This window comes from Schistocerca americana, chromosome 2 (genome assembly GCF_021461395.2).
Source record: "Schistocerca americana isolate TAMUIC-IGC-003095 chromosome 2, iqSchAmer2.1, whole genome shotgun sequence".
NCBI classification, from domain to species: Eukaryota; Metazoa; Arthropoda; class Insecta; order Orthoptera; family Acrididae; genus Schistocerca; species Schistocerca americana.
The window spans coordinates 491832590-491855917 of record NC_060120.1 but is presented as its reverse complement, the minus strand read 5'-3'; the positions used below and the strand labels follow the sequence as shown (position 1 = coordinate 491855917).

At 41.0% G+C, this 23328-nt stretch overlaps 1 protein-coding gene across 1 annotated transcript in view; it reads right to left on the bottom strand.

Annotated features, from left to right (window-relative positions):
* Positions 1 to 20682, bottom strand: part of LOC124595992 — a 35805-nt gene extending 15123 nt beyond the window's left edge. Inside the window, exon 1 of the mRNA XM_047134939.1 lies at positions 20564 to 20682. The gene's annotated coding sequence lies outside the window, so the exon portion shown is untranslated. The remainder of the gene's footprint in view (positions 1 to 20563) is intronic.
* Between the last annotated feature and the right edge of the window lie 2646 nt (positions 20683 to 23328).

The following is a 23328-nucleotide window of genomic DNA, read 5'->3' as shown; positions in this document are numbered from 1 at the left end:
CCGCGCGGTGTAGGGCGCCTTGCCACGGTTCGTGCGGCTGCCCCCGTCGGAGGTTCGAGCCCTCCCTCGGGCACGGGTGTGTGTGTTGTCCTTAGTGTAAGTTAGTTTAAGTAGTGTGTAAGCCTAGGGACCGATGACCTCAGCAGTTTGGTCCCACAGGAACTTACTACAAATTTCCAAAATTTCCCAACAGTTTTCTGGGATAAATTCCAAAATTCCACATACGGATGCACCACATTGTGCCAGCGAAATGGCGCGACAACCGGAGAAGTATCCAAAGCTGAAGTACGCGGGACAGTTAGATTCTTGTGAGGAAAATGTCTCATAAAATGACATTTTTTTTACAATATGGATAGTTATATATGTGTTTGGAGAGAGAGAGAGAGAGAGAGAGATTGATTTTTGATTGAGATTTTTACTTTAAGTCGTTAACTAGTACCTGAATTTTGGTTGCTGCCTCTTTGAATGATCCACTTCTGCACCAGTTGGGGACATATTACAATTTGGAGGAAGTTATTGTTCTTTAAGGTTTAAAATACGACTCTCTTAGTTACTTGGCCGTATTGCGGATAGCTTTGAGCCCAAGTTTTCGTTGCTTTTCATACCCAAGGGACCGTTGTTGTAAGTAAATTAGATCAAACAGCAATCTTCTTTTCGTGAGAAAAGGAGATTGCTTAGCACACAAACTTTCTTCAAACTACACGTCCTGCTACATCAAAATTGGTCAGGGGAGTTCAGCACCATAATTCTGTCGATTGATAGACGGCGACGACAATGAAGTTCACCTCCTTTTCCAAAAACAAGATATTTCTATTCTTCACTTCCAGAAAATTTGTATACATAAATGTTTGGCAACTCGTACACATACTTTACTCGGTTTTATCACTGAAATATCAATTTTCATTAAATGTAACAATACGTTCTGAGCGACGGCTTAGCAACACGTACTCTTTGCACAAGGTACAGATTAACTGTTCTCTTTTTTTATATATAAATCAATTGTCTTTTTCTTTTTAGAGTCCACACGCAAAAATTCACAACTACTATCGCTGCGGGGATTGCGCGCTAAAGAGTTTGTTGCTGTCCAGCTGCGCTTTACTGCACTTCAAGTACTTTTTGAATCAAATTTACATTTAGAGTATTTACATACATTACTGAGCTTCTCAGAATAAAATGAGACACAAATTAGTTTTAAAAAAGGGGGCAGTGAGGCTCACGTAATTTTACAGTCTAAATTGCACACAGATTCACCTTGAAATTCTGACTATATATGGAGCAAATGTAATGAGACCTTCAGCCGTAGTGAAAATATGCCGACAATTTGACGAATACCGCACAGTCGTGAGTGATGTTGATCAGGACGTCCAGATAATGCACAGTTCGACTTCCGTCTTTCCGGCAAGCTGAAAGAACGCCTTGGGGAAAGAAATTTTTCAACGATGAGGGCGTTCGTTCACACAGCGCTTCTGGAATGGCTCTGCGACCAAGGAGCAGATTTCTGTCGACGAGAAACTAAACGATTAGCAGAAAGTTCTCAAACTGTTGTTTAGAGAGACTGGGTGATTATGTTTAAAACTAGTGTTATTTACCTGTGTCTCTCGGAAGCGTAGTACAGCATTAAATACAAGTTACTTGACCTGCCAAAATAATGTAAAATTTACTTTTTGTAACATCGTCTTGTTTTATTTCTACTATTGCCGTATTTCCAACGCCGTGTTGGGAGTGTTGTTGACGATGAGTGAGAGAGAGAAAGAAGGAAAAGGATGAAATCAAGCTCGGGCACGTGATCTACCTCTTGCGAAAACCGCAGAAAGGCTTGATACTGATTTCTCCCAGACAAGACAGACAAAACGATACAGACATAGAGCTGCGAGGGCAAGAAGGAAAGTGTTAAATGAAATGGGAGAAGCAGTCTGACGTAAGGGAAGACGAAGGAAAGAAAAATAAGGAGAGAGTATATATGTGAGAATATCTTGCACTGTTGGATTGTGAGAAACGTCGCTCGTGCTTCTTCTTAAATGCCGCTTGAGACTGGATCAAAGGTATATTGCGAGGAATTGGTAGCCACACGTGAATAGAAGCCCAGATCACGTAAGAAACGTGATCTGAGATAGAAGTCACAGGTCTTCGCCTTCTGTTTTTGTATTGTTGTGTCTGTCTTGTTCATGCCCATTGTTGCTCTACTCAACAACTCCATACAAGAGCGTACCCAGGTCTGAGCTCTGTGCAGCGCAATGATTCCCAATATGGGGGTTATCACCCCCTGAAGGGTAAAATGAAATTTTGTGAGGAGTAAAAACGTCAGAGTTCAGTTGTGTTTCGGTCACGAAACTAAGTTATTTTTAAAAGGAAATTACTGTTATCACCATTTCGTAAGAACGTGATACAAATTACACGAACTACTGATAATTACAACTTTTTAAATACTAGTATTAACATGTGACACTACGTTGTGGAATTATAGCTTGCGAAACGAGTGTGTCAAAACATTTATCTCATAGTCCACCCACTACATACATTACATTGTACGTTGTACCACGCGTTTATGGCAGTAAAACTGACACTATGTGTCACATATGCTTAAACACCTCATGAAAATTCCTCCTCTGAATTCTAGGTAGTTCCCGGAATAGAACTGAAATGTATCTTATCATTCGTGTCGCAACAGTAAGTGACGTAACTGACAGCACAACGCAACATTAGCTGTAAGGCACAATCAAATCAAAACGAAACGGGCAGAGAAAGAATAAATGTGTACAGCTACAACCATTATGGTAGACAAACAGCCGTTGCAATCAATTATTTACAAATATTTGATGTATGAGGCGAGTAAGTGAGCGGATTGTATGCTAAGAAACTGGATAGACAACTCAAAGTCACGTTGCTTGTCTGGAAGCATTCAAGTTATTTCAAAGTGTAAGGTACTAACGTCGTCAGACAAGCGAAATTTGGAGACATATCATTATGGCTGGCTGTAGTGGTGGGACGTTGTCATTTCTCTAGTCACTTTTGACTAAAAGTCTTCTAGAAGCAAAAGTTTCACTGAATTTCCTATGGGCGTAGAGGAAGGAGGAGGTTTATCTGGATGTTAAAGTAGTGGTTTGTTCCCAATTAGGCCTTTGGTTTATGATTCTACAGAGTTTTTCAACGTGGTAATAGGGTGTCATCCGAGAGAAACGAAGTAAATCCGCACGGAAATGAAAGAGGAATCCTGTTTCTTTCCCGAGCTGTCCAATTCCACCTGCCTAATTTTGCTGGGCGAATTACTCACTGGCCTCGTAAACAGAACGCGTTGCCTCCTCAGTGGCTCAGCCCCACCTACTCAGTCCCTCCTGGATGACGAGAAAAGTTTTGATGGTCTTCCAGTCCAAATTAGGCGTTCATTCGCAGGCTCCACGTTTTCGTAACGCGTTTGTTTCCTGCGGACACCACGCAGACAGCTACATAAACTACAAATGGAAGAAAATGAGATTACAGTCCATGGCGTAGGTTTATGGAATGGAATGGGAAAGGCCGTAAGGTAAGTAAGACATGAAGTATCCAATGCAAACCTCTTTCTGTAAGAGGTGGCTCTCAGTAACTCTATATTTGCTAATCATTTTACTGTAATCAGTATCAGAAGAGATTATGTTTGTATACAAATTATACATAAACACTTGTTGGGGTCTCTAGACCGCCCCTCGTGAGCTATAGCTATCCCAGAATACGATAGCTGGTGTTCAGTGAGCGGTTTTCGTCCAAAGTGCTGGGCGAGTTCATTTGCTTGTTCGGAAGGGGAGGCCGATAAGTATTTCCCACCTTTAGGCCGGTCAGCGATGGCAGAACCAAGGCGTACACCCAGCAGTCTTTCTCAAACGACTTTATTCCGTTAAAAAATTTCGCTTTTGATTTACTTATATCTTTATGTGTATGGTTCATGATGATGTTCCTATCATTTCGTTAACGGTCATAGTTATTGTGATATTTACGTGAAAGTAAGACATGGCGCGATATTCGGAAAAGTGTGCAATGGGAAGTAGAGGTCGATATGATTTTGCGTTTGATGCATATTACATAATATGTTGTTGTGTATGAAATTTAGATAACATATTGAATTTGCACCAATCACCAGAAAACTTATCTGATGTAACAGACTTATTTGTGATCGCGCCGCGCCAACGATAACACCATAGTGAAATATTCACAACACTGCTCATATTCCATAAACGGTTTCAGATATCCAAATGAGATTTTGGAAAATGATAGCACGCAAAGAGGAGAGTATTTTACCAGATTGTTATTGTGTAAAACTTCCTTATCTACCGTCTTATTCCAGCAACTACAGACTCTTTCGACGACAGTTTGTGATTTTGAAGGGCCACTGATAGCTGGTGAAACGAGAAATGCTATGGATTTTGGAACAACATACGTGAAGATGGTTCAAATGGCTCTGAGCACTATGGGACTTAACATCTATGGTCATCAGTCCCCTAGAACTTAGAACTACTTAAACCTAACCAACCTAAGGACATCACACGACACCCAGCCATCACGAGGCAGAGAAAATCCCTGACCCCGCCGGGAATCGAACCCGGGAACCCGGGCGTGGGAAGCGAGAACGCTACCGCACGACCAGGAGATGCGGGCCATATGTGAAGATATTGCAGTTCTTTTGTACAGAGGCCATGCCTTTTCATAAGCTACTGACTTTACTTTTCCTACGTTCCTCAACAAACTTAATAAACCACTATTTCAGAAATCTCCTGCAATTGTGTCTTCACATGTTAGTGAGGACAGACTGTGTAAACTCCGCTGTGTTTTAGCAAAAGAAGAAAATTTTTGCTTGGCTGCAAGAGAAATGTGTAGGTTTTGTTCAAAATGCACCACTCATGACGCTTCTGTGAAAGTTACAAATGGTTAACGAGCCAGGCGAAAATTAGTCGCTGCATTTACGGTAGAATTCTCCCTACATACGAACGAAAGAAGAAAGAAGAAGTGACAGTAGATCAATTTGAATGGTCACCATGCAAGTGTGGGCTTGGAAGAGCCCCGCTTAATACGAGGGTGGTTTGAAAAGTTCTCGAAATCACCATGAGAGGTCAGCGCTAGTGCAGCGAGTTGTTCACATGATATTAATTGGACCGTTGCCTGTAAACACATGCCACAGTGAACAGTCAGTGCTCTTGGAAGAGAGCTGTGGCGGTGACGTTGCTCTGTTGTTGTTCCCGCGTAGTGATTTGTGAAGATGGGAAAAAATCGAGATTCGAGCAGTGAGTAAGTAGAATGAGATATTCTGCCAGAAAATTTCAGTGATTAAGTACTTCGTAAAGAAAGGTATGAAAGCAATGGACATTCATGCCGATTTCCAGAATACACTGGGGGACTCTGCTCCTTCGTATTCAACTGTTGCTAAGTGGACAAATGAATTTAAATTTGGTCGGGAGAGCTTAGATGATGATCCGCGCCGTGGTCGGCCATGATGTGTCACTACTTCAGGAAACATTTCAAAAATGCACAAAATGGTCATTGAAAGTGCGTGAAATTGCTCACGCTTGTCAGAAGTCATCTGAAAGGGTATATCACATTTTAACTGAAGAAATAGAAATGAAAAAATTATCTGCAAGATGCGTGCCGCCACATGACAATGCGCGCCCGCGTACATGTGCCGTCGCTATGGCAAAATTACACGAACTAAGGTATGAATTGTTGCACACCCGCCTTATTCACCTAATACGGCTCCGTCAGACTTCCATCCCTTCCCAAAGCTGAAAATTTTTATTGGTGGACGAAGATTCACTTAAAACGAAGAACTGATAGCTGGAATTGACAACTGCTTTGCATGCCTGGAGGAAACTCATTTTTGAGATGGGATCAAGGCAGCCGGCCGCGGTGGCCATGCGGTTCTAGGCGCTGTAGTCCGGAACCGCGCGACTGCTACGGTCGCAGGTTCGAATCCTGCCTCGGGCATGGATGTTTGTGATGTCCTTAGGTTTCCAGAATGAGATTTTCACTCTGCAGCGGAGTGTGCGCTGATATGAAACTTCCTGGCAGATTAAAACTGTGTGCCCGACCGAGACTCGAACTCGGGACCTCATTCTGGAAACATCCCCCAGGCTGTGGCTAAGCCATGTCTCCGCTATATCCTTTCTTTCAGGAGTGCTAGTTCTGCAAGGTTCGCAGGAGAGCTTCTGTAAAGTTTGGAAGGTAGGAGACGAGATACTGGCAGAAGTAAAGCTGTGAGTACCGGGCGTGAGTCGTGCTTCGGTAGCTCAGATGGTAGAGCACTTGCCCGCGAAAGGCAAAGGTCCCGAGTTCGAGTCTCGGTCGGCACACAGTTTCAATCTGCCACGAAGTTTCGTCCTTAGGTTAGTTAGGTTTAAGTAGTTCTAAGTTCTAGGGGACTGATGACCTCAGATGTTAAGTCCCATAGTACTCAGAGCCATTTGAACCATTTTTTTGGATCAAGGCACTGGAACATCGTTGGACCAAATGCATTTATCTACAAGGAGCCTACACTGAAAAATAATAAAAAGTTTCACTGATTTAAGTACTTTTTTTCTATTCCTTCTCGAGAACATTTTTCAAAAAAATGGAACGGTAGGTTTCAGTTGAGACGGCACTTACGCTGCAGCGCTCGGAGTTTTCCCTGCAGCGCTCTGACCGACGCTCCACTGCTGCCGCCCTGCCCACGCTTCTCCAGCCGACTGCGCATCTAACGGCCACGGCATTTTGCGCGCGCACGGTATCTGTTTTCTTCGTATTGGACAAAACGTGTTCGCAGGAATGTGTCAATTTTTACGATCCTAAGTTTGATGAAGTTAGTAATCAGCGAACAGAGAAACAAGTCAGTGGTATACATCAAGAAGTAGACGTGAAAGACGACAATTTAATAGCTACTGATCACAAGCCTGCTGACGAACGAGAGTATAATTCAGAAGAAGAAATTCAGGACAATGGTGTTGGGCACCTTCTTATATCTCCATTAAAACACTTAAAATGTTAGTTAACATCAAATTTATTCTGAGTGGTAGTAAAGGAAAATGTAGATCCCAGCAGTGAACGTCAGTTTTGCAGACTTTCTTTTTGTTCTACCTGGGACAGTTTCTATTTTCAAGTTCAAATACTGTAATTTAGTTTTAAGTGAAAATTTATCTCCCACAGAGATAAAATAAATTTTCACAATGTAAACTTCGGTTCTCTAACAATTTGTCAGTCTCTTTATATGTACCGTTTAAAACACCTACAAAAATATTTGATTTTGTGTGATAAAAAGTAAAATACTGCAGGCTTTATTTGATGTAATAAAATGAACATGGAGTATTTAAACAACACTGAAATTATTACAAAATAAATGTTACATAACTTAAATGAATAATTTCAAAAGCTTTGTCCCATAAATCTCAGTTTAAACATTGGAGTGCCAGTGAAAAATGATTGGGAAGAACAGAAGAGAGAGATGAGAATTCTCGATAATTATGCAGTCACATAGGCGACAGGTACGGCAAATTTTCTGTGAAACGATACTACAATAACGTGCAGAAAAAATTTAAAGATTTGGTTGACAATGAAAGAGTGGAAAATTTCAAAAAATGCCTCTGAGCACTATGGGACTCAACATCTTAGGTCATAAGTCCCCTAGAACTTAGAACTACTTAAACCTAACTAACCTAATGACATCACACACAACCATGCCCGAGGCAGGATTCGAACCTGCGACCGTAGCAGTCCCGCGGTTCCGGACTGCAGCGCCAGAACCGCACGGCCACCGCGGCCGGCTGAAAAATTTCAACGATCGACATACAGCACTCATTTTCCTGTACATCAAGAAGCACTAAGCGTTAAATTTGCTAGTATGCAGCGTGTGAAGAAATTGGTGGTGTCAACAGCAAAATTTCTGAAGTCGCATACGTTATTCCAATGTCAGTTGCAACGGTTTTCGACGAAAGTGAGCGAAGAGTATGGAGACTTTATATATTATTTCGGAGTACGTTGGTTAAGTCAAGGGGTATGCCAGGAACGATTTTCGATTTAAAACTCGCTAGTGTTGAATTTATGAAAGAAAAAAAGAATGCAGGAACGAAACCTAGAACATCCAGAATGGACCGTAGATCTTGTATTTTAAGTGGACTTGGCTGTACACAGCCCACAACATGACACTGCAACGTGAGAAACAACTTCTTTCTGACTTGATGGGGATGCATTTAAGAAGAAACTCGAGTTACAGATGGGACACATTCTGACAAACACGGTCCAGTTCCCTAATCTTACTGCCGTTAAAGAAAACGAGAGATTTGATGAGTTACTCCTAGTGGCCTTGAAATAATTATAAGGATAGTTCCCTAAATGTTTTCAGGACACTGGCAGTCTTATAACTGTTTTCGTGTTGTTTTCAGGATCGTCCGCCATTTTAGTTGAAAGTGCCCCCGTACATGTGCCGAAGAAACTGATTAACCTGTAAGGTAATTTCCATTTCGATGACAAATCCTTTTGCGTTAAAGCTGTCCAGGACGTCTTTCTTCAGGTAGAATTTCGACGTCTCCATAACGAGGTTGCAAAAGTGCTACAATATTTTGATTGGCGGACCTTGTTCGATTATGAAACTAAATAAATCACGATTATTTGGCAACCTGAGGGCGAAAATCTGTGAACTGTTTGCGCCTGTCTCTATACGAAGAGTTTGTACCAGATAAAAATGCGTCAAAGATAATTAAATAATACTGAAAATTTGTTTTGTTTGTTATCTGTGTTGTCGAGATATGTGGAATATGAAACCAAAACATAAGCGTTGGGCCTGCACAGCCCTTTGACTGCCCCTTATACATCACAAACTGAAAATAAATTATACAGGCAGCAGAATTTGCACCAACCAGAAAGCCGTTGATATAACGTATCGCGTCCAGCTTACTCTTGTCAAGCATAAGTGTCAACTAGCTGATATACGGCCAGAGAACGATTAGTGAAACAGCTTCGCCTAATGAAGCTAACATACACCAGATGGCGTGAAATAAACATTAAACGTATGGCATATACTCTAGTGTTCTTATATACAGTTGTAAAATATACAAATGTATTTCTTGTAAATGCGTGAACACATGTATTTTTTTCACGACAGTGGCATAAGATATACGTTAGCGCCACCTGCGGTGCTGTTTTCTTTGTCATTCTATGGCCCCGTTCGAGCCAGTTTACTCTTACGCTAAGTAATAGTAGGTTGGTGCGATACTTTGTGTCTACAGCGTTCTGGCTGGTGAAAATTGTATTGCCTGTACTATTCGTATTCAGTTTCTGATGTAGGTATGTTTCTCATTGTGTGCTTCTGCTTTTAAGTCCAGATCCTTTGGCAGTGGTGAAGGAAGAAATAAAATAAGACACTTCTTTAGACAAGAAAAGAGAGTTTCATTGTAAGTGGAGAACGTAACTGCCACGTTCTAGTAAGCTTTCATGCAATTATGTATCCAATGCTTCATTTTTTAAAACCTGCTTACTTACTATAATGTTAAAAAACGAAAAAAAATTAAATAACGATAGTTACATAGGTCGTTGGAGGGATGGGGGGGGGGGGGGGGGTGGAGGCTGCAGCCTTGGATGTTCTGCCACGTGAAGAGGAGTATCACCTTTGTACGGGTCTGCTACTGACACCACAATCAGAAATGCTAAATAGTGTCATAATTTCCTTGGACTCGTTTTTAAGGTCATCCCTAAATCGTTCTTCGGCTAAATCAATCAACTTCGATCTCTTCTAAAGTTATAGGAACACAGTAATTTTTCGTCAACCTTTTGTGGAAACGCTGTGTAGCTGCCTCTGGGAATTTCGGTAAAGAAGTGATTTCACATACAATGATCAGTATTTTCACTCCTATAACACTGTTACCTGATTATTTCTACAATTCCTCAATCTCTTTTTTCCTGGCGGCGCATTACAAAATATTCTCGATAATTCTGCAGTGTATCTAGAGACTTTCACAGAGAGCATTAGGGAACGATTGCCATGAACAGGGGAAAGGAATACAGTAGAAGAAGAATGGGTAGTTCTTAGATGAAATAGTGAAGGCAGCAGAGAATCAATCAGGTAAAAAGACGAGAGCTAGTAGAACAGAGTAACGAAAGCGATACTGAATTTTATTGCTGAAAGGAGAAAATATAAAAATTCAGTAAATGAAACAGCTGAAAAGGAATACAAACCTCTCAAAAATGAGATCGACAGGAAGTGCAAAACTGCGAAGCAGGGATGGCTAGAGGACAAATATAAGGATGTAGAGGCATATAGCACTAGGGGTAAGATAAGACTGCCTACAGGAAAAGTAGAGAGACCTTTGGAGAAAAGAGGACCACCTGTATGAATATCAAAAGCTCAGTTGGAAAACCAGTTCTAAGCAAAGAAGGGAAAGCAAAAAGGCGGAATGAGTATATAGATGTACTTGAGGACAATATTATGGAAATGTAAGAGGATGTAAATGAAGATGAAATGGGAGATATGATACTGCGTGAAGAGTATGACACAGTACTGAAAATTCTAACTCGAAACAAGGCCCCGGTAGTAGACAACATTCCATTGGAACTACTGATAGTCTTGGGAGAGCAGGTCATGATAAAACTCTACCACCCGGTGAGTACGATGTAAGAGACAGGCGAAATACCCTCAGACTTCAAGAAGATTATAATAATCCCAATCCCAAAGAAAGCAGGTGTTGACAGGTGTGAAAATTACCTAATTATCAGTTTAATAAGTAACGGCTGCAAAATACTAACGCGAATTCTTTACATGTGAATGGAAAAACTGGTAGAAGCCGACCTCGGGGAAGATCAGTTTGGATCCGCAGAAATATTGGAACAAGCGAGGCAATACTGATCCTGCGACTTATCCTAGAAGATAAGTAAATAAAAGGCAAACCTACGTTCTTAGCACCTATAGACTTTGAGAAATGTTTTGACAATGCTGACTGAAATGCTCTCTTTAGAATTCTGAAGGTGGCAGGGGTGAAATACAGGGAGAAAGGCTATTTAGAATTTGTACAGAAACCAGATGGCTGTTATACGAGTCAGGGGGCATGAAAGGGTAGCAGTCGTTGGGAAGGGAGTGAGAGAGGGTTTTGGCGTATCCTCGATGTTGTTCAATCTGTATGTTGAGGATGCACTAAAGGAAACAAAAGAAAAATTTAGAGTAGGAATTAAAATCCATGGAGAAGAAATAAAAACTTTGAGGTTTGCCGATGACGTTATAATTCTGTCAGAGACAGCAAAAGACCTGGGAGAGCAGTTGAACGGAATGGACTGTGTCTCGAGAGGAGCATATAAGATGAACATCAACAAAAGCAAAACGAGGATAATTGAATGTAGTCGAATTAAATCAGGTTATGCTGAGGGAATTAGATTAGGAAATGAGACAATTAAAGTAGTAGATGAGTTTTGCTGTTTAGAGAGGAAAATAACTTATGATGGTCGAAGCAGAGAGGATATAAAACGTAGACTAGCAAAGGCAAGGAAAGTGATTCTGAAGAAGAGAAATTTGTTAACAGGGAGTATAGATTTAAGTGTCTGGAAGTCTTTTCTTTCTGAAAGTATTTGTATGGAGTGTAGCCATCTATGGAAGTGAAAAGTGGACGATAAATAGTTTAGACACGAAGAGAATAGAAGCTTTCGGAATGTGGTGCTACAGAAGAATGCTGAAGATTCGATGGGTTGATCATGTAACTACTGAGGAGGTACTGAACAGAATTGGGGAGAAGAGGAATTTGTGGCACAACTTGTCTAGAAGCAGGGATCGGTTAGTAGGACACGTTCTGAGGCATCAAGGGTTCACTAATTTGGTATTGGAGGGAAGCGTGTAGGGTAAAAATCGTAGAGATGAATTCACTAAGCAGATTCAGAAATATGTAGATTGCAGTAGTTACTCAGAGATGAAGAAGCTTGCACAGCATAGAGTAGCATGGAGAGCTGCATCAAACCAGTCTCTGAACTGATGACCACAACAACAACAGCAACATTTCTCACCCAACCTTTAGTTTTCTCCTCTGTTCCTGTCACTTGTCACTATTGTTTCGTTATATTTGTGATAAGAATTAACATGCCAGAACAAAGTGAAATTCTCTGCCTACACGAGTTTTTGTCTAGGTAGAAAGTGCACTTACATTATCTGATCAAAAGTATCCGAACATCCCATCGTAATGCGAAACTTACTACCACATGTCACGAAAGGCGGGACCTGCCTGTAGAAGAGGAGGCGGGAGGTTTTGTGTTGTCAGTAGAGAAGCAATAACAACAGAGTGGGCCGCTTTGAAGTGTTCAGTGGCTTCGAACGTGGACTAGTCACAAGAGTAACAAGTCTACAGGGTGTTACAAACAGGTACGGCCAAACTTTCAGGAAACATTCCTCACACACAAATAAAGAAAAGATGTTATTTGGACATGTGTCCGGAAACGCTTAATTTCCATGTTAGAGCTGATTTTAGTTTCGTCAGTATGTACTGTACTTCCCCGATTCACCGCCATGATTTCATACGGGATACTCTACCTGTGCTGCTAGAACATGTGCCTTAACAAGTGCGAAACAACATGTGGTTCATGCACGATGGAGCTCCTGCACATTTCAGTCGAAGTGTTCGTACGCTTCTCAACAACAGATTCGGTGACCGATGGATTGGTAGAGGCGGACCAATTCCATGGCTTCCACGCTCTCCTGACCTCAACCCTGTTGACTTTCATTTATGGGGGCATTTGAAAGCTCTTGTCTACGCAACCCCGGTACCAAATGTAGAAACTCTTCGTGCTCGTATTGTGGACGGCTGTGACACAATATGCCATTCTCCAGGGCTGCATCAGCGCATCGGGGATTCTATGCGACGGAGGGTGGATGCATGTATCCTCGCTAACGGAGGACATTTTGAACATTTCCTGTAACAAATTGTTTGAAGTCACGCTGGTACGTTCTGTTGCTGCGTGTTTCCATTCCATGATTAATGTGATTTGAAGAGAAGTAATAAAATGAGATCTAACATGGAAAGTAAGCGTTTTGCGGACACATGTCCACATAACATATTTTCTTTCTTTGTGTGTGAGGAATGTTTCCTTAAAGTTTGGCCGTACCTTTTTGTAACACCTTGAACCATTCATAAAGCTGGCCAAGTGCGCTGTTGGTGATAAGATTGTGAAGTAGAAAGGCGAAGGACCATTCATTGCCAAACTAAGACGAAGCAGACTTCATTTAATGGGGAGCAGGGACTGTCAAGCACTGCAGACCGCATGAACCAAGCGGAAGGAATCGCTTCTGAGTTCCAAAGCGCTAAGAGCAGTCCAGCTAGCACAATGACTGTGCGTAGGAAATGGAAAAGACTGGGGCGCAGCGGTCGAGCTGCCATCATCAGAAATCGAATAGTTTGAACTTGCGAAACAACGGTCAGTGTAAATATTAAAATCTATACCTTGCCTTGCTTTGCAAGTCCAAACTTCTTGGTATCTAATGATGGCAGATGCCGAAACGTCGTAATAAAGAAATTCAATTAATTTTGCGATCTAGGCGGTTTTGTTCCTAAAATATTCATGATTATCGCGGACTCATACCGGAAATTCCTTTCCTTTAATGTAAGTTTACAGAGGTGCGGGCCACCGAGCGAGGTGGCGCAGTGGTTAGACACTGGACTCGCATTCGGGAGGACGACGGTTCAATCCCGCGTCCGGCCATCCTGATTTAGGTTTTCCGTGATTTCCCTAAATCACTCCAGGCAAATGCCGGGATGGTTCCTTTGAAAGGGCACGGCCGACTTCCTTCCCTAATCTGATGAGACCGATGACCACGCTGTCTGGTCTCTTTCCCCAAACCAACCAACCAACATGCGTGCGGTTAGTGATTTCACTCATCTTTTGAACGACTGTAGTACATTCTTAAGTGCAGCAAATGCTGATCAAGTGCCACGCGCTTCTCAAGCGTTTTCGAGAAACCGAGTTTCCGTGTTTCACGTGTGTGTTGTAAACCATGCGTGAGCACTAGCCATCTAGCAGCGGCGTTAGGGCAGAGTAGAAGCGTGCTCGTGTTTCACTCGAGGCTCGTCTGCTTCTTTTTTCATCAATTTCCCACCAAACACTGGCTATTACGAATACGTAATGTTCCTATGGAAAGTAATAGTCAACAATAACAATAATAATAATCTACATCTACATATACATACATAATCCGCAAGCCACCGTATGATACATGGTGCAGGGTACTTTGTATCAAGACCAGCTATTTCCTTTCCTGTTCCAGTTGCAAATGGAGCGAGGAAAAAAAGCCCGTCTATACGCCTCCATACGAGCCCTACTTTCTGTTGTCTTATCTTCGTGGTCCGTAAGTGAAACGTACGTTGGCGGCAGGAGACTCGTTCTGCAGTCAGCCTCAAATACCGGTTCTCAATAAATTTCTACCATTAACTGAAAGGACATGCTCTTCCCTCCAGGAATTCTCCTTTTAGACCATACATGCTGATCGGACCTACCGGTAACAAATCTAGCAGCACGCCTTTGAACTGCTTCGATGTCTTCCTTAAATCCGACCTGGTGGGGATCCCAGAGACCCAAGCAGTAGTCAAGAATGTATCACACTAATGTTCTACACGCTATTCCTTTATAGATGAGTTGTACGTTCCTAAAATTCTCGCAGTAAACCGTAGTTGGCAAATTTGCCTACAATCCTTACATATTTGTTCCATTTCATATCGCTTTGCAACGTTCTGTTATGCCTATGTTTTTAGTCGATGTGACTGTGTCAAGGATCATAGTACTAATGCTGCATTCGAACATTACAGGATTGCTTTTCCTCCTCATCTGCATTAACTTACATTTTGCCACATTAAGAGCAAGCTGTCACTCAATACAACAACTACAAATTTTGTCTAAGTCACCTTGTATCCTCCTACAGTCACTCGTCGACGACACGTCCCGTACACCAGAGCATCATCAGCAGTGAGCCATAGATTGCTGCCCACCTTGTCCGTATGATGATTTATATGTACATAGAACAAGGCTGCTCCTATCACACTTACCTGGGGCACTCCTGACTATTCTCTCTCTCCAATGTTGAGGCAACGAACTTAACATGTCTTCAAGCCACTCACATATCGCGGAAACTAATATGTACGTTCCGATCTTTGTTAACAATCTGGAGTGGGCCATCGCGTCAGACGACGCTTTCCAGGAATCTAGGAATATGGAATCTGCCTGTTGCAATGCATCGATGCTTCGCCGTATGCCATGCGAAGAAAGGGCAAGTTGAGATTTGCAGAGCGATAATTTCGAAACTCTTGCTGATTTATGCAAAGTTGCTCTTCTGTTTCAGGGGAAATATACTGTATTCGAATTCAGAATATGTTTAAGAAATCTGCAGCAGACCGATGTGCAGGATACTGGTCTGTAATTATGTGGGTCCCTTATTTTACCCTTCTTGTACACGGGAGTCATGTGCGCTTTTTTCCAGTCGCTTGGGACTTTGCGCTGGGGAAGAAACTGTAATAACTGTGGTACATACATGGCGTGTTACACTCGAACTATAATACGGCATCGTGATGAAATCGTCAATTAACGGAGCAGTGAATAACACATTTTATTAACTGTTGTTACCACTTTTGATATAATTCTATGGCAGTCTCTATCAGGCAATAACTTGTCGTCTGTGGCACGTTTCACAGCTTACGAGTACGCAGTTAGCTGTCCTGCACAAAATGCCTCGTTTTATCATCGTATCTTTTCTACACATACGGTGAACTATTAAAATGCCCATAAAACGTGTCTTCTTTCAGATTTAACACCAAAGTACCGGACATTTGCTACCACAGGCATTATCCAGTTTGTTTTGTTAAAACTAAGGTGTTTATGTGGAGTCTAGCCTTGTGTGGAAGTGAAACGTAAGCGATAAGGAGCTAAGACAAGAAGTAAACATAAGTTCTGTAAATGTGGTGTTACAAAAGAAGGTTCAAGATTAGGTGTACTTACTTCTTTCAGTATACTGTGAATGTGAAACTTGTTTTATGTCGGAATCTGCCCTTTGTTAAGCCTCTGTAACTTCGTACATGTTACTGCTTAAACTAACGTATACTCTGAATTGTCAAAATAAACCGTTGTATAACAGTGTTGGTATAGCTGTATGGGCGCGTTTCGAAAGCCAATAAATTTAAAAATATTAGATCGATAGGTAGAGCGGAGAACTAATGAAATGGTTCAAACGGCTTTGAGCAATATGGAACTTGACTGCTGAGGTCATCAGTCCCCTAGAACTTAGAACTACTTACACCTAACAAACCAAAGGACATCACACACATCCAAGCTCGAGGCAGGATTCGAACCTGCGACCGTAGCGGTAGCGCGGTTCCAGACTGTAGAACCGCTCGGCCACTTCGGCCGGCAGCTAATGAAGAAATGCTGGATGAAATTTGGGAGAAAAGAAATTTATGAAAGGATTAAAAGAAGGGATCGGTTGAGAGGGCACATTCTGAGGCGCCGAGAATCTGTCAGCTTTGTAACGGAGGCAAATACAGGGGACAAAAGCTGTTGTGGGAAACCAAGACGTTGACTGCGGTACGCAGATTCATATGAATGTATAAGGGGCAATCAAATAAAAACGAGACAAATGGATAAAAGGAAGTAAACTGTTCATTATTTCAAAAGTAGCCGCCATAACTGCACTTTGTGCCACCCTGAGACATGACGGCCAATGCCTTCACGGAAAATGTTTGTGGTTGTGAGCGGGACCATCTCTGTACCCAGATTTGCCTTTCGTCCAAAGCAATCAACGATCACGAGTGTCTTTCTTCATGGCTGAAAAATATGGAAATCGGTTGGGGAGAGGTCGGGACTTTATCGAAATATGATAATTGGAAGATAAGTGAATTTAATTTACATCAGTGGCACGATATAGGTCTAGTTCATTCGACAAGAATTCGCGTGTATCGGGGTTAAATTCTGGTGCTGACATCCTCATTTACGTTCCCAAAGTTTGTAAGTTCTTTGGAGCTACGCCTACGACGTAACGGCTTGTCTTGTCTCACTGTCACTAAGGACCATGCCGTCAAAAGGAATAATAAATTTCCATTTTCATTAATGGTTACAGAAATATTTCTATGACACTTTGCACCAAGCAATAACTCGTCGTTTGTGACACGTTTTCATAGGTTACACGTAACATAGCTAGCTGTCCTCTACAAAGTCTTTTCTTTCATCCGTCGTATCTTTTCTAGATATATGAAGAGCCACTAGACTACACATAAAACGAATTGCCTTAGAAAAAAGTCGTCTTCATAATACACCCAATGCCGCATTTTAAATACTTAACCTGGAAATACATCCAGTCTATCTGCCCCAGTGTTTCGAACAGGAAGTTCCGAAACTTATTTATATCTGTTTTTTGCTGCTGTGATATAGTTGGTTGGTTGTTTGGTTGGTTTGTGGGGGTTGAAGGGACCAGACTGCAAAGGCCATCTGTGGTCTAGTCCGAATACCAGTTTGGTGGAGCTCAACGAATTACTCTGTCCAATGTAAGCCACTTCATCTACGTATAGCTGTTGCTATCCATTAGGGGCAGTCAAATGAAAACGAGACAGATCGAAAAAGTAAGTAACCTGTTTATTTTTCCAAACGTAATCATCATAAATGTTAATACATTATCCCACTGTGAGAAAAGACGGTCAAAACCGTCATGGGAAAATGTTTGCGGTTGCCTAGGCCATGATAATACCCAAGCATGCACCTCTTTGTCCGAAGCAAATCGACGGTCACGAATTACTTTCTTGAGGGCTCAAAAATATGGAAATTGTATGGGGGAGATCGGGACTATATGCAGGATATGTAAGGACTTCCCAGTGAAACTTTTACAGCATAGTCGAATCAACCTTGGCAACATGTGGGCCATTACACGTCCTCCATACAGTCCCGATCATTCCACTAGCGATTTCTATGTTATTGAGTCCTCAAGAAAGACATTCGTGACCGTTGATTTGCTTCGGACGAAGAGGGGCACGTCCGGGAACAATCTCGGTTCCGTACGCAACCGTAAACATTTTTCCATGAAGGCATTGACCGTCTTGTCCCATAGTGGGACATATGTATTAACAATTATGGTGTTCACGTTTGAAGTAATAAACAGTTTACTTTTTCCATCCTTCCAACACTCAGGCATAGAGTAACTTGTTGAGCTCCACCAAATTAGTATTCGGACTAAACCACAACAACTACAAAGATAATAAATCAGTATCAACTTATTTTGAAGACAATACGTTTTATTTGCAATCTAGTGGCTCATCGTATGTTTAGAGACGACGGATAAAGCAGTAGACTTTGCAGAGGACAGCTCGCTATGTTACATGTAAGGTATGGAAACGTGTCACAGACGACAAGTTACTGCTTGATGGAAAGTGCCATAGAAATGTTTCTCTAACCACTAATGAAAATGTAATTAGAAACAGTGAGGCGATCAAAACAGTTAAGATATAGCCAGACCCCCCCCTTCCCCCCTCGTAAAGGACTTACGGACCTATCCGTAGTACTCGAATTCGCGTCGACTGAGCTAGCTCATCTCGAGTCACTGATGTAAATCGAATTGACATATCTTTCAATAATCCTATTTTTTTGCGTACTGTGTTCAGCTTGTAACATACCTATAATGACAGGTCTAATATACAGACATCTTTCGGGAAGAAGTTGCATCCGAGTTTTTTGGGGGGAAAATTAGCTGTAAGGACTAACTTAATGGTGAATCTGAAGCCATAGAAAACGAAGCGAGTTTTAATTTACCAAAACGAAAATTGTCCAGAGTGTAGTTGAACAGACCTCTCAAAAAAATTTTTACATTGCACCAATTTGCTAACACTACCAAGAAGTTTCCCTGACGCTAACGACTTCAGAAACTCATAAGGGAGGAAACAAACATTTTGCAGCGTGCTTGATATACTTAGCTCTATGCTTTTCGTTTACTGTAAAATATGCTCAAGATGCGACGGCTGGCTTACTGAATACGACCTCCCACTTTATTGCAGTACCTAGGGCAGTTTTGATAATCATGCATTCCCAAAAGACTCTTGGCGAGTCAGTTGAGGTTCCATTCTTCTAGCTGGCAATGAAAAATTTTAAATTACAGCTGATTACAAAGAAAAAGTAAATCATTTATAAAATGGCGAAAACAGATATAAAATGTATTTATTTTTTTTTGAAATTTCTAAACAAAAATTTAGTTATAATGTAAAATATGCTTTTTAATGCTACATTTACAAAAAAAAAAAAAACTTGCATTTTAAATATGAAGTGTAAGAAGAGATTTTTCTTTTCTCCTTACAACTGTAAAAGGTATTTTAAGCACTGCACTGAGTCACAGTTTCTCTCCTTAAGCAGTATTCAACTTGTTGCTATAATCAGTTCAACAGACCAAACAAGTTCTTAGACAAACAATTTTCATAGATAATAATTTTTGAGCAACCAGTTATTGTCAAATAGACCACTGTCAGGTATTAAAAACTGACACTAATTACAAGAAATTGCATCCATTAATTATGGTACACATCGTTTTTAATTTTTTTCGTACCTGAAGATTGTCTGTCGTTTGGTCGAAACGTAATTTTAATAAAATGACACACAGCTATTGAACCAAATCATAGTTTTTCAAAATATTTCGAAGCAGTAGTCATCTTCGCCTTAAAATGGCGTGCAAGTAATAATTTCACAATTACTAGGTCTCTTGCATTTTACACCAAATATGAATAAAATATGTTAAGGTTTCATAACTCAGTGCTAAAAATGTTTATTTTTCTATCATCGTTTCGTTTAAATTTCGGTTCTCAACAGATTACGTGCAAAGTGAGGTTCACCATTCCCATCACCACTAAGTGTATGTCTGAAGTGCATTTTGCCCGAAAATACTGGGATGCATCTTTCTCCAGGTAGAGGACTGGTACTGGGAAGTACTTATAGCGAACATTACAATAATGTGCAAGAAATTTTCAATAATATAGTCGTGACACAGCTGCGCAGTTGTAAGATCAAATAAACAGGATGGATTAGTATTCACCTGTCCACAAATAAACACTTTATTGCAGTATCTGAAAACATATATACATTTACAAGACAGAAATTATTCTTTACTTTGCTACAATTTATTTTTCAGTAATCACCATGTTGTTGATAACATCTAAATTGCCAGCCATGGAAGTTACCTGGTAAAATCCATTACTATCATAGTGTGTTAAATGCCAGTATTAGAACGCAGAGATCAATGGATCCAATGAAAGTGCCTCTCAGAAACGTACTTCCATCACAATGAATCCAATTTTTCACCGCGTCGCTGCCTTTGACAACATTATTTTTGTCACTTAGGTTTTAAGTTATTTTTAACTAACATTTTTGCTATAGTAGTGACAACTAATTTTAAGCTGTACTATCAACATATCTGAAAGATTTTTGTCAAGTTTTTTAAAAACACTTATAGCGAAAACGTATAATGCAACATATGTTTCAAGAAGTTCTTTGTTATGAAAATACTGTCTCTGTATGCTTCTTGCAAAAAACGCGGTAAAATACGTGGTGTTTTCGCTCAACTCCCTTAAAACAGCTTAGTGGGCGTGCCGCAACCTACCTCACAGTAGGGATGCAGACGCGCTCCTCTCTGCTCAGAATTGTTCTCGAGCTTCGGAATAGGTGTTTGGATGGATGCTTCTCGGCCCAGCTGCCGTCGGCAAGTGACGCTTCTCAACCGCACACAGAGATTCAGATCGTCGTGATTCCTCACAGCGCTGCAAGAGGCGCTACTGTCGGAGTGCTGCCATCTGTAGCGCAGAAAAGGAACTTCTATGAAAGCAATAGTGGCGGGTTGTCTGCTTTCTTTTCACCAGCGTCCCTCTGTGTTGAATAACAGATTGTTAGCAATAAAACCCTGATTCTTGAAAGAATGAAACTCCCATGTATGAAATAGCTTCAAACGGCTGGTTGTTTTACAAATGAGTTAATGCGCTAAGTATTTGACGGCTAGCATGCAAGTACAAAAGATTTAGAAAAGATCTGAAATCACGTATACAGTTTGTTGGAAGCAGCTAGCGCTCTCATTATGACACACTGGATTAATATTGTCTTGATAATATGTGCTCCATATTAAGAAAAAGCTAGTTGTTCGTGCATCTCCCCGTTTGCAACGTAAATATATCCCGAAGTACGCGTCGTACAATGACATCATCCGTGGTATTTGTGGATACCGTCCGCAAATGTGCCGAATGTTATTAGCGATAATGTTTTCTTTTCATCATTTTGTGGGGGGGGGGGGGGGGGGGGGTCGAGAAAAAGTTTCATAAAGGTTTGAAATTATGTTTAAAATCTATTGCAAGTCGCTGCTCTCGTTATGAGACAATGGATGAATAAAGACCATCTAATTTGCGTTCCTTTTTAAGTAAAAGCTAGTTTTTCACGCATCTTACAAGGGAACCTCCCCATCGCCCCCCCCCCCCCAGATTTAGTTATAAGTTGGCACAGTGGATAGGCCTTGAAAAACTGAACACACATCAATCGAGAAAACAGGAAGAAGTTGTATGGAACTATGAAAAAATAAACAAAATATACAAACTGAGTAGTCCATGTGCAAGATACGCAACATCAAGGGAGTGGAGGGGTCAGGAGCGCCTTGGCCCGGTGGTTAGCGTGGAAAACTACGGAATGAGAGGTCCTTGGTTCGAGACTTGTGAAAACTGTAATTTTTTTATTTTCAGTCTGTGACAAACTCTTACGTTTTCATCGCTTTTTGGGAGTGATTACCACATCCACAAGAAAACCTAAATCTGGCAAGGTAGAAGAATCTTTTTACCCATTGGCTAAGTGTACAAGTTAGGTGGGTCGACAACATATTCCTGTCATGTGACGCACATGCTGTCACCAGTGTCGTATACAATATATCAGACGTGTTTTCCTGTGGAGGAATCGGTTGACTTATGACCTAGCGATCAAATGTTTCCGGTTCCCATTGGAGAGGCACGTCCTTTCGTCTACTAATCGCATGGTTTTGCGGTGCGGTCGCAAAACACAGACACTAACCTTATTGCAATGAACAGAGGCGTCAATCAAAGAACGGGCAGATCATAACTTTGCGAAAATAAAGAAATTAAAATTTTGACACCAGGGAGGACTTGAACCAAAGACCTCTTGTTTCACAGCTGCTCACGCTAACCACGGGACCACCGCGCTGCCGATCTTACACTATCCTTGATATGTTTCACATGGACTACTCAGTGTGTATATTTTGCTTATTTTTTCATACTTCCACACAACTTCTTCCTGTTTTCTCGACTGATCTGTGTTCAGTTTTTCAAGGCCTATCCACTGTGCCAACTTATAACTAAGTCTGAGGGGGGTGCGATGGGGAGGTTCCCTTGTTAGAGTTTATTACTTCACATCTCTAGAACTATGTGTCGTACAGTACTACCATTTTGGAGGTACATTCAGCTGTGTATGTATATGTTACTGTAAAAATAAGATGATTGGTAAATACTAGAATTGACTGGTGAAACCTAAGACTTACTATCAGAGTGTGGTTAAAGTCCGAAATTTCTTATTATATGCAGAGATTTCGAACTTTTAACAAGAGACGTTGGTAAATCTTAGGATGTACCCATACCATTGGAATGGTAAACCATATTCATTACAAAAAATCAGCTTAGCAGTTTACTGAAATAGTTTGTATTTATTGTAAATTTATGCATTTTAATCATTCTTGCATTCCAATGTGATTATAATGAGCAATATTCCATATTAGTGAAAAGTGTTGCAAAAAATGTTACCTTGTGAACGTTAATTTTTGTTAGAAGAAGGCTCACTATTGGGGCATTTCGAATTACATAATATAGAGGACGATTTACACAAGCAGTTTTTAGTTGAACACTTTTTTAAGCAATTGTAATTTTTGAACCCTTTTTCCCCAACAAAAGATTGTTTGGAATTTCTTCTCTTGCTACTTCTTCAATGTTGATAAAATTTTCCTTGCACAATGTAAACTGGTTCCTAGTGTGCAATGACTTCAGTTTACCAGCTCTGATACCAAGTTGATAAAATTCGTCATCTGAATATTTATCACTACTGCTTCTATAGATCTTGCGTCAATTTTTGCCCTGTCTACATCTGGTACTTTATTACTCACATTCTGTCCAACTGAAGGTTTTGGAATTTTATTACATGAGGCTGCTTTCATTTTCTTTGCCTGCAATTGAAGACCTTCTTTGGCAGCTTCTCGGACTCGTTTCACTTCATTAACACTGCTGGAAGTTGTCAGCGTCTCGTCACAACCATCAGCTGGTGCCAGTGTTTCATTGTTAGCTGTCGTCAAATCCTGTGTCTCTGGTGCTTCCTCGCCTGCTGCAGCCT